The 12721-nt window shown below is 38.9% G+C and overlaps 5 long non-coding RNA genes across 5 annotated transcripts; 2 read left to right on the forward strand and 3 right to left on the reverse strand.

Annotated features, from left to right (window-relative positions):
- Positions 1–205: 205 nt before the first annotated feature.
- LOC148679908 (uncharacterized) lies at positions 206–2806 on the reverse strand. Its single transcript, XR_015942205.1, has 3 exons — positions 2552–2806; positions 646–744; positions 206–486 (listed from the first exon to the last, which is right to left on the reverse strand). It is a non-coding gene; the product is annotated as an uncharacterized LOC148679908 (long non-coding RNA).
- LOC148679909 (uncharacterized) lies at positions 2688–5836 on the forward strand. The gene is made up of 2 exons (XR_015942200.1): positions 2688–2763; positions 4449–5836. It is a non-coding gene; the product is annotated as an uncharacterized LOC148679909 (long non-coding RNA).
- On the reverse strand, positions 4415–7016 carry LOC148679910 (uncharacterized). Its single transcript, XR_015942208.1, has 3 exons — positions 6762–7016; positions 4855–4953; positions 4415–4695 (listed from the first exon to the last, which is right to left on the reverse strand). It is a non-coding gene; the product is annotated as an uncharacterized LOC148679910 (long non-coding RNA).
- LOC147844614 (uncharacterized) lies at positions 6078–8910 on the forward strand. Its single transcript, XR_015942203.1, has 3 exons — positions 6078–6763; positions 6854–8217; positions 8578–8910. It is a non-coding gene; the product is annotated as an uncharacterized LOC147844614 (long non-coding RNA).
- Positions 8625–11221, reverse strand: LOC148679911 (uncharacterized). The gene is made up of 3 exons (XR_015942206.1): positions 10967–11221; positions 9065–9163; positions 8625–8905 (listed from the first exon to the last, which is right to left on the reverse strand). It is a non-coding gene; the product is annotated as an uncharacterized LOC148679911 (long non-coding RNA).
- Positions 11222–12721: the final 1500 nt, after the last annotated feature.

The following is a 12721-nucleotide window of genomic DNA, read 5'->3' on the forward strand; positions in this document are numbered from 1 at the left end:
TGGTCAGGATGAAATTGGTAATAAAGCCCCATTCAGATATTTACTCCACCATCTAGACTCTGTGGCTCAGGTCATAATGTGATGAGCTTTAATCAAGGAGACCCGGGTTCAAACCTCACTATGGCTAATGTCCAACTAAAGCTTATTATGTTCACCAGGAATAAACACAAGTTCTCTGAGGAAGAGACTCATAAAGACAAGAGTTCAGATCTGACATTTATCTTGTTTTATTGAATCAGCTCACACACAGGTCAGCAGTCCAACATCAGTTCCAGCAAGTGTTCAGACAAGGAGATCTGTGGCTCTGTGGTAAGAGCGCTGCCCCACGGCTTCAGGGGTTGCTGGTATCGGTCCCAGCCAGAACTCTGCGATATGTGTGAATGGTGAGTGAGTGAGTGTGAGGCGCGCCTGAAGAAGGGGGGATACCAGTTCGGTCTCCCCCTGGAGCTTCCGGAGCCGTGTCCAGCAGGGGTTATACTTTACAGCCTGCCAAAAAATTTAAAATGAACTGTATAAAAATTCTGGACCTTCGTCCCTTCCCCACCCGTTTCGGTTACCATCATTTACTTTCTAGAGGAGTGACCCTCCACAAAGCAAATGATGGTAACCGACATGTGCAAGACAATCACACATGATCTACATCACCTGTGCAGCAGCAGATGATCATCATCAGTACAGTCAGTGTCTGTCCACACGTCTCTGCTTCTGTTCAACAGGCTTACAGTCCACAACACGTCACTGATCCTGTAGAGTCAACACACATTATTACACACTGAATATCTGATCTAACAATAGACAAATATAACATATGTATCAAATATTGCGCCCTCCTGTGGAGATTGTTATGAATTACACATTTGCAAATCTTGAACCAATGAATTTAAAATATTCGCTATAACAGCGCCTTCTTGTGGGGATTTTTGTGGACTGCACTGCTGCCGTTCTAAAAGAATGAAAGTTTCTCCCTCCTGTGGAGATATTTCTGAATTACACCACTGCAAATCTCATTGACTGAATGTAAACATGTCGCCCTCCTGTGGAGTTTTTTCTGAATTACACCTTTGCAGATTTATTGATTTGAAAGATTGTGGTGATTTTTGTGGATTTCAGCACAGTAAATGTAGGTAAAGTCTAGATCGGATATGCGGCCGGGAGTGCAATATGCACATTAATAAAGCAGCATTTTTTTGACACTGTATAACAATAATTAATATTTTCACAGTACTGTGAGGGTTGGGTTTAGGGTTGGGGTGGGGGTAGACGTTAATAAAATACAACAAATGAGAAAGTTAATAAATAATAGAAATAATTCGCGTTAACTTCCGGCCGCAAACGTATCCGCTCTAGCAACAACCGTAAATGTAAAGCACTGAGATTTCTCCTTCTTGTGGTGCAGCTGTAGTTGTGTGTATTTTTATCCACTGATGCTGACAACCGACATTTTATTGCCCTCGTGTGGAGATTTCCCAGAATTACACCTTAGCAAATCTAATGAATTTAAAGTATTGTAATATATATTACTCTTGTTGTGATGTTTGTGAACTGCACTGCTGCTGTTGTAAAATAATGAAGTTAAACGTTTCACGCTTGTGTAGATATATCTGAAATACACTTTTGCAAATCGAATGATTTTAAAGATGCTGCATTTACTGCATTGACTCAATAAGTTAACTTGTTGTCTCATATTTAGTAGGTATGTGGTTTGGTTTATTTAGATAAACGTCTAGAAAGGGGTTTATATGCTCATTTATTTCCCATAAAACACCACTAGAGTCAGAAGGTTTATGTCAACCATATTTATGAATTTGAATTAGCTGTAATCTGTCTTATTATTTATTTATTATGTATTTATTTTGATATGTGTAAAATTGAGGTATTTGGTATTTTATTAAAAAATACATTTCAATGTAAACAACAACAGTAAAACATTAGTATTGGACATCTCCACCGACTTATGTATTACCTACTTATTCTTCAGGACACAAAGTGTCTTAAATCTTTACATTTTTTACTAGTTTATATTTACATTTACTTGTATAAATGTCTGAAATCTTCACTTTACAAATGCTGACAAGCACAAACCAACTTAATCTCAGTAGAGACAGCAACACAAGTCAACACAGCTTCAGCTGCTCTCAGTTTAGTCACATTTTCTCAGTTCTAGCGGACGTCCACTGATCAGTTTGTTTACGTTTTGCATTTTATTCAATAATATTTCATGTTGAACCTTTAATCACTAGTCTTTGAAAATTGTTTCATATTTCATTAATAGATATTTGATATTTCTACACTGTCAATCAAAAGTATGCCCTGAAACCCTAAACAAAGTGAGAAAATGAATCACTTATGACTGAGTACATGTTTGAGTATGTGTTTTTAACATTCAAAACTGGTTAAACATCACAGCTACACCGTTTCACTGGTGTAAAGTTGAGCTCCAGCAGATGACAGCTCAGTGCCAGACTCATAATGTCAGTCAACAGCAGATTTTACAGCCCGACAGCGAAGAAAAGCCACACCAAGTGCAGAAATGGAGAGTAACGCGACTCACCTGTAAGTGACTTTGTTCTGTTGGTTTAGTTTGTAGTGATGTTGCTGTAGTGTTTGTGTTCAGTCATTGCTCTCTCTCTCTCTCCTCTGCAGCAGTGAAGATACACACGTGTGTTTGTTGTGTTTCTGCTGCAGATCTTTGACCTGTTTTCAACAGCTGACGCTCCTCCACACACTCCTCCACATCCAGGCGGATTCACAGCTCCAGTAAAGGTATTTATGAGCTCATATTTCCAGTAGAGAGTCCAGAAAGTGTGTTTGTTGTGCTGCTGCTCTGTCGCATGTTTGTTAGGGGAGGGACTTTCTGTAGAAAGCATTTGATTGGCCAGATTTGGTGTAGAGTCCTCAATACAGTATGAGGAGACTTTAGAGGTAAATGATGATATTTACAGTGTTTAATTGTGTTTAGTGACATTTAAAGCCCCACAAGCAGCTGTAAGATCATTTAACATATGGTTGATGTGTTTGATTGAGGAATGAAGCAGGTTTTTCACATTTTGAACAATGAAATATAATAATATATTAGCATATGATGCAGTTTACATTAATTCTGAACAATTTACGTTTTATATGAATTATTTGTGTTTATTTAATTTTTTTTTTCCAAATGTGTAGAATGTGGTTATCCTCACATTGGAGAAAGAAATGTGGGTTTATGTGTGTGGTGATGGTGTAGTGGTAAGAGCACACATCATGACGTCTGAAGCTGTCACAGCATACCTGGGTTCAAACTCAAATGCTGCTGCTTTTTACTGCTGAGATATTCAGAAAAAAAAAAGTTTTTCTATGTTTGTGGTTCCGCCCTAATTACCTTGCTGTTTGCATATATGTTGTTGTGAGCCACACATCAAGGCTGGTTTCGTACCCAGACCCCTGGCATAATCTTGTCCACAGCAAACATGTGTTCACCCACTAGCCCATTATGGCTTTCAGTCTGTCAGCTGCTGTTTGGGCCACACTGTTTGATTGAATCCCAGTAACTGAAATTGAAGTAAGAAATAGTGGGATTTGAACCCATGTCTCCTGTATGATTGCACATTGCTTTATGACTTGAGCTACTGAGTCTGATGAAATTTTGAGTTTTAAAATTGGTTTTATTGACAGTTTTGAGAAAGATATGATACAATATCAGCAGAAGTGGGAATCAATCCTTTACACTTCTGTATGACAGTCAACGACTCATCCACTAAACCACATCGCTTGACATATGGATATGTCAGTTTTGTGGGCCAAATTACAAAGAAACATATGTCAAACCATCGTCATGGTGTAAATAGTGATAAAGCCTTATTCAGACACAAAAATCATCGTCCAGACTCAGTGGCTCAGGTCATAAAGTGTTGAGCTTTAATCAAAGAGATCCGGGTTCAATCCTCACTTTGGCTAATGTCCAACTTAAGCTTATTATACTCAGCAAGACCTCCTGATGATGGACGCTGGTGTGAAACCCATGATGGGTGAATAAACACAAGTTCTCTGAGGAAGAGACTCATAAAGACAAGAGTTCACGTCTGACTTGTATCTCGATCTAGCAGAAATGAGATTCGATCCTTCACACTTCTAAATAGCAATCGAACACTCATCCTTTGAGCCACAGAGCTTGACATTTGGTGATAATGATTTAGTGAGCCAAAATACAAAGAAATATCTGCCAAACCTTGGTCAGGATGAAATTGGTAATAAAGCCCCATTCAGATATTTACTCCACCATCTAGACTCTGTGGCTCAGGTCATAATGTGATGAGCTTTAATCAAGGAGACCCGGGTTCAAACCTCACTATGGCTAATGTCCAACTAAAGCTTATTATGTTCACCAGGAATAAACACAAGTTCTCTGAGGAAGAGACTCATAAAGACAAGAGTTCAGATCTGACATTTATCTTGTTTTATTGAATCAGCTCACACACAGGTCAGCAGTCCAACATCAGTTCCAGCAAGTGTTCAGACAAGGAGATCTGTGGCTCTGTGGTAAGAGCGCTGCCCCACGGCTTCAGGGGTTGCTGGTATCGGTCCCAGCCAGAACTCTGCGATATGTGTGAATGGTGAGTGAGTGAGTGTGAGGCGCGCCTGAAGAAGGGGGGATACCAGTTCGGTCTCCCCCTGGAGCTTCCGGAGCCGTGTCCAGCAGGGGTTATACTTTACAGCCTGCCAAAAAATTTAAAATGAACTGTATAAAAATTCTGGACCTTCGTCCCTTCCCCACCCGTTTCGGTTACCATCATTTACTTTCTAGAGGAGTGACCCTCCACAAAGCAAATGATGGTAACCGACATGTGCAAGACAATCACACATGATCTACATCACCTGTGCAGCAGCAGATGATCATCATCAGTACAGTCAGTGTCTGTCCACACGTCTCTGCTTCTGTTCAACAGGCTTACAGTCCACAACACGTCACTGATCCTGTAGAGTCAACACACATTATTACACACTGAATATCTGATCTAACAATAGACATATATAACATATGTATCAAATATTGCGCCCTCCTGTGGAGATTGTTATGAATTACACATTTGCAAATCTTGAACCAATGAATTTAAAATATTCGCTATAACAGCGCCTTCTTGTGGGGATTTTTGTGGACTGCACTGCTGCCGTTCTAAAAGAATGAAAGTTTCTCCCTCCTGTGGAGATATTTCTGAATTACACCACTGCAAATCTCATTGACTGAATGTAAACATGTCGCCCTCCTGTGGAGTTTTTTCTGAATTACACCTTTGCAGATTTATTGATTTGAAAGATTGTGGTGATTTTTGTGGATTTCAGCACAGTAAATGTAGGTAAAGTCTAGATCGGATATGCGGCCTGGGAGTGCAATATGCACATTAATAAAGCAGCATTTTTTTGACACTGTATAACAATAATTAATATTTTCACAGTACTGTGAGGGTTGGGTTTAGGGTTGGGGTGGGGGTAGACGTTAATAAAATACAACAAATGAGAAAGTTAATAAATAATAGAAATAATTCGCGTTAACTTCCGGCCGCAAACGTATCCGCTCTAGCAACAACCGTAAATGTAAAGCACTGAGATTTCTCCTTCTTGTGGTGCAGCTGTAGTTGTGTGTATTTTTATCCACTGATGCTGACAACCGACATTTTATTGCCCTCGTGTGGAGATTTCCCAGAATTACACCTTAGCAAATCTAATGAATTTAAAGTATTGTAATATATATTACTCTTGTTGTGATGTTTGTGAACTGCACTGCTGCTGTTGTAAAATAATGAAGTTAAACGTTTCACGCTTGTGTAGATATATCTGAAATACACTTTTGCAAATCGAATGATTTTAAAGATGCTGCATTTACTGCATTGACTCAATAAGTTAACTTGTTGTCTCATATTTAGTAGGTATGTGGTTTGGTTTATTTAGATAAACGTCTAGAAAGGGGTTTATATGCTCATTTATTTCCCATAAAACACCACTAGAGTCAGAAGGTTTATGTTAACCATATTTATGAATTTGAATTAGCTGTAATCTGTCTTATTATTTATTTATTATGTATTTATTTTGATATGTGTAAAATTGAGGTATTTGGTATTTTATTAAAAAATACATTTCAATGTAAACAACAACAGTAAAACATTAGTATTGGACATCTCCACCGACTTATGTATTACCTACTTATTCTTCAGGACACAAAGTGTCTTAAATCTTTACATTTTTTACTAGTTTATATTTACATTTACTTGTATAAATGTCTGAAATCTTCACTTTACAAATGCTGACAAGCACAAACCAACTTAATCTCAGTAGAGACAGCAACACAAGTCAACACAGCTTCAGCTGCTCTCAGTTTAGTCACATTTTCTCAGTTCTAGCGGACGTCCACTGATCAGTTTGTTTACGTTTTGCATTTTATTCAATAATATTTCATGTTGAACCTTTAATCACTAGTCTTTGAAAATTGTTTCATATTTCATTAATAGATATTTGATATTTCTACACTGTCAATCAAAAGTATGCCCTGAAACCCTAAACAAAGTGAGAAAATGAATCACTTATGACTGAGTACATGTTTGAGTATGTGTTTTTAACATTCAAAACTGGTTAAACATCACAGCTACACCGTTTCACTGGTGTAAAGTTGAGCTCCAGCAGATGACAGCTCAGTGCCAGACTCATAATGTCAGTCAACAGCAGATTTTACAGCCCGACAGCGAAGAAAAGCCACACCAAGTGCAGAAATGGAGAGTAACGCGACTCACCTGTAAGTGACTTTGTTCTGTTGGTTTAGTTTGTAGTGATGTTGCTGTAGTGTTTGTGTTCAGTCATTGCTCTCTCTCTCTCTCCTCTGCAGCAGTGAAGATACACACGTGTGTTTGTTGTGTTTCTGCTGCAGATCTTTGACCTGTTTTCAACAGCTGACGCTCCTCCACACACTCCTCCACATCCAGGCGGATTCACAGCTCCAGTAAAGGTATTTATGAGCTCATATTTCCAGTAGAGAGTCCAGAAAGTGTGTTTGTTGTGCTGCTGCTCTGTCGCATGTTTGTTAGGGGAGGGACTTTCTGTAGAAAGCATTTGATTGGCCAGATTTGGTGTAGAGTCCTCAATACAGTATGAGGAGACTTTAGAGGTAAATGATGATATTTACAGTGTTTAATTGTGTTTAGTGACATTTAAAGCCCCACAAGCAGCTGTAAGATCATTTAACATATGGTTGATGTGTTTGATTGAGGAATGAAGCAGGTTTTTCACATTTTGAACAATGAAATATAATAATATATTAGCATATGATGCAGTTTACATTAATTCTGAACAATTTACGTTTTATATGAATTATTTGTGTTTATTTAATTTTTTTTTTCCAAATGTGTAGAATGTGGTTATCCTCACATTGGAGAAAGAAATGTGGGTTTATGTGTGTGGTGATGGTGTAGTGGTAAGAGCACACATCATGACGTCTGAAGCTGTCACAGCATACCTGGGTTCAAACTCAAATGCTGCTGCTTTTTACTGCTGAGATATTCAGAAAAAAAAAAGTTTTTCTATGTTTGTGGTTCCGCCCTAATTACCTTGCTGTTTGCATATATGTTGTTGTGAGCCACACATCAAGGCTGGTTTCGTACCCAGACCCCTGGCATAATCTTGTCCACAGCAAACATGTGTTCACCCACTAGCCCATTATGGCTTTCAGTCTGTCAGCTGCTGTTTGGGCCACACTGTTTGATTGAATCCCAGTAACTGAAATTGAAGTAAGAAATAGTGGGATTTGAACCCATGTCTCCTGTATGATTGCACATTGCTTTATGACTTGAGCTACTGAGTCTGATGAAATTTTGAGTTTTAAAATTGGTTTTATTGACAGTTTTGAGAAAGATATGATACAATATCAGCAGAAGTGGGAATCAATCCTTTACACTTCTGTATGACAGTCAACGACTCATCCACTAAACCACATCGCTTGACATATGGATATGTCAGTTTTGTGGGCCAAATTACAAAGAAACATATGTCAAACCATCGTCATGGTGTAAATAGTGATAAAGCCTTATTCAGACACAAAAATCATCGTCCAGACTCAGTGGCTCAGGTCATAAAGTGTTGAGCTTTAATCAAAGAGATCCGGGTTCAATCCTCACTTTGGCTAATGTCCAACTTAAGCTTATTATACTCAGCAAGACCTCCTGATGATGGACGCTGGTGTGAAACCCATGATGGGTGAATAAACACAAGTTCTCTGAGGAAGAGACTCATAAAGACAAGAGTTCACGTCTGACTTGTATCTCGATCTAGCAGAAATGAGATTCGATCCTTCACACTTCTAAATAGCAGTCGAACACTCATCCTTTGAGCCACAGAGCTTGACATTTGGTGATAATGATTTAGTGAGCCAAAATACAAAGAAATATCTGCCAAACCTTGGTCAGGATGAAATTGGTAATAAAGCCCCATTCAGATATTTACTCCACCATCTAGACTCTGTGGCTCAGGTCATAATGTGATGAGCTTTAATCAAGGAGACCCGGGTTCAAACCTCACTATGGCTAATGTCCAACTAAAGCTTATTATGTTCACCAGGAATAAACACAAGTTCTCTGAGGAAGAGACTCATAAAGACAAGAGTTCAGATCTGACATTTATCTTGTTTTATTGAATCAGCTCACACACAGGTCAGCAGTCCAACATCAGTTCCAGCAAGTGTTCAGACAAGGAGATCTGTGGCTCTGTGGTAAGAGCGCTGCCCCACGGCTTCAGGGGTTGCTGGTATCGGTCCCAGCCAGAACTCTGCGATATGTGTGAATGGTGAGTGAGTGAGTGTGAGGCGCGCCTGAAGAAGGGGGGATACCAGTTCGGTCTCCCCCTGGAGCTTCCGGAGCCGTGTCCAGCAGGGGTTATACTTTACAGCCTGCCAAAAAATTTAAAATGAACTGTATAAAAATTCTGGACCTTCGTCCCTTCCCCACCCGTTTCGGTTACCATCATTTACTTTCTAGAGGAGTGACCCTCCACAAAGCAAATGATGGTAACCGACATGTGCAAGACAATCACACATGATCTACATCACCTGTGCAGCAGCAGATGATCATCATCAGTACAGTCAGTGTCTGTCCACACGTCTCTGCTTCTGTTCAACAGGCTTACAGTCCACAACACGTCACTGATCCTGTAGAGTCAACACACATTATTACACACTGAATATCTGATCTAACAATAGACAAATATAACATATGTATCAAATATTGCGCCCTCCTGTGGAGATTGTTATGAATTACACATTTGCAAATCTTGAACCAATGAATTTAAAATATTCGCTATAACAGCGCCTTCTTGTGGGGATTTTTGTGGACTGCACTGCTGCCGTTCTAAAAGAATGAAAGTTTCTCCCTCCTGTGGAGATATTTCTGAATTACACCACTGCAAATCTCATTGACTGAATGTAAACATGTCGCCCTCCTGTGGAGTTTTTTCTGAATTACACCTTTGCAGATTTATTGATTTGAAAGATTGTGGTGATTTTTGTGGATTTCAGCACAGTAAATGTAGGTAAAGTCTAGATCGGATATGCGGCCGGGAGTGCAATATGCACATTAATAAAGCAGCATTTTTTTGACACTGTATAACAATAATTAATATTTTCACAGTACTGTGAGGGTTGGGTTTAGGGTTGGGGTGGGGGTAGACGTTAATAAAATACAACAAATGAGAAAGTTAATAAATAATAGAAATAATTCGCGTTAACTTCCGGCCGCAAACGTATCCGCTCTAGCAACAACCGTAAATGTAAAGCACTGAGATTTCTCCTTCTTGTGGTGCAGCTGTAGTTGTGTGTATTTTTATCCACTGATGCTGACAACCGACATTTTATTGCCCTCGTGTGGAGATTTCCCAGAATTACACCTTAGCAAATCTAATGAATTTAAAGTATTGTAATATATATTACTCTTGTTGTGATGTTTGTGAACTGCACTGCTGCTGTTGTAAAATAATGAAGTTAAACGTTTCACGCTTGTGTAGATATATCTGAAATACACTTTTGCAAATCGAATGATTTTAAAGATGCTGCATTTACTGCATTGACTCAATAAGTTAACTTGTTGTCTCATATTTAGTAGGTATGTGGTTTGGTTTATTTAGATAAACGTCTAGAAAGGGGTTTATATGCTCATTTATTTCCCATAAAACACCACTAGAGTCAGAAGGTTTATGTCAACCATATTTATGAATTTGAATTAGCTGTAATCTGTCTTATTATTTATTATGTATTTATTTTGATATGTGTAAAATTGAGGTATTTGGTATTTTATTAAAAAATACATTTCAATGTAAACAACAACAGTAAAACATTAGTATTGGACATCTCCACCGACTTATGTATTACCTACTTATTCTTCAGGACACAAAGTGTCTTAAATCTTTACATTTTTTACTAGTTTATATTTACATTTACTTGTATAAATGTCTGAAATCTTCACTTTACAAATGCTGACAAGCACAAACCAACTTAATCTCAGTAGAGACAGCAACACAAGTCAACACAGCTTCAGCTGCTCTCAGTTTAGTCACATTTTCTCAGTTCTAGCGGACGTCCACTGATCAGTTTGTTTACGTTTTGCATTTTATTCAATAATATTTCATGTTGAACCTTTAATCACTAGTCTTTGAAAATTGTTTCATATTTCATTAATAGATATTTGATATTTCTACACTGTCAATCAAAAGTATGCCCTGAAACCCTAAACAAAGTGAGAAAATGAATCACTTATGACTGAGTACATGTTTGAGTATGTGTTTTTAACATTCAAAACTGGTTAAACATCACAGCTACACCGTTTCACTGGTGTAAAGTTGAGCTCCAGCAGATGACAGCTCAGTGCCAGACTCATAATGTCAGTCAACAGCAGATTTTACAGCCCGACAGCGAAGAAAAGCCACACCAAGTGCAGAAATGGAGAGTAACGCGACTCACCTGTAAGTGACTTTGTTCTGTTGGTTTAGTTTGTAGTGATGTTGCTGTAGTGTTTGTGTTCAGTCATTGCTCTCTCTCTCTCTCCTCTGCAGCAGTGAAGATACACACGTGTGTTTGTTGTGTTTCTGCTGCAGATCTTTGACCTGTTTTCAACAGCTGACGCTCCTCCACACACTCCTCCACATCCAGGCGGATTCACAGCTCCAGTAAAGGTATTTATGAGCTCATATTTCCAGTAGAGAGTCCAGAAAGTGTGTTTGTTGTGCTGCTGCTCTGTCGCATGTTTGTTAGGGGAGGGACTTTCTGTAGAAAGCATTTGATTGGCCAGATTTGGTGTAGAGTCCTCAATACAGTATGAGGAGACTTTAGAGGTAAATGATGATATTTACAGTGTTTAATTGTGTTTAGTGACATTTAAAGCCCCACAAGCAGCTGTAAGATCATTTAACATATGGTTGATGTGTTTGATTGAGGAATGAAGCAGGTTTTTCACATTTTGAATAGTAAAATATAATAATATATTCGCATATGATGCAGTTTACATTTATTTAAAATAACTTACATTTGATATGAATTATTTGTGTTCATTTAATTTTTTTTTTTCAAAATGTGTAGAATGTGGTTATCCTCACATTGGAGAAAGAAATGTGGGTCTATATGTGGTGATGGTGTAGTGGTCAGGGCACACATCATTACATCCGAAGCTGTCACAGCATACGTGGGTTCAGATCCAAGCACTGTTGCTGCTTTTTACTGCTGAGATATTCCGAAGAAAAAAAACAAATTTTATGTTAGAGTTCCCGCTCTAATTACCTTGCTGTTTGTATTGGTGTGAGCTACACGCCGAGGTGGGTTTCGTACCCAGCCCTTTGTTGTTACTTTGTTCACTGCAACCATGAGCTCATCCACTAGCCCATCATGGCTTTCATTCTGTCAGCTGCTGTTTAGGCCACACTGTTTGATTGAATTCCAGCAACCGAAAGTAAAGTAAGCAATAGTGGGATTTGAACCCATGTCTCCTATATGGCAGGCGGAGGTTCATCCACTGAACCACAGGACTTGACACCTGGCAGTAGTTGTTTTGTGAGCCAAATTACAAAGAAGAATATGTCACTCCTTGGTCACGATGAAAACAGTGATAAAGCCCCATTAAGACACATTGTTCACCATCTAGACTCAGTGGCTCAAGTCATAAACTATTGATCTTTAATCAAGGAGACCCGGGTTCAAACCTCACTATGGCTAACGTCCATCTGAACCTCATTATACTGACCAGGAGCCCCTGATGATGGACGTGAAACCCATGATGGGTGAATAAACACAAGTTCTCTGGGGAAGAGACTCATAAAGACAAGAGTTCAAATCCGACTTGTACCTCAGACTAGCAGAAATGAGATTCGATCCTTCACACTTCTAAATAGCAGTCGAATGATCATCCTTTGAGCCACAGGGTTTGACATTTGGCAGTCGGTTTTTCGTGGGCCAAATTACAAAGAAACATGCGTCAAACCTTGGTCGTAATGAGAATAGTGATAAAGCCCCAATCTGACCTCTCTTTCACTGTCCAGACTCGGTGGCTCAGGTCATAAAGTGTTGATCTTTAATCTAGGAGACCCGGGTTCAAACCTCACTATGACTAATGTCTTACTGGGTTCATTATGTTCACCAAGACGATGGACGCTGATGTGAAACTAATGATGGTTGATGAGTGAATAAACACAAGTTCTCTGAGGAAGAGACTCATAAAGACAAGGG

The sequence above is a fragment of the Danio rerio genome, chromosome 4 (genome assembly GCF_052040795.2).
Source record: "Danio rerio strain M-AB ecotype USA chromosome 4, GRCz13ab, whole genome shotgun sequence".
Taxonomy (NCBI): domain Eukaryota; kingdom Metazoa; phylum Chordata; class Actinopteri; order Cypriniformes; family Danionidae; genus Danio; species Danio rerio.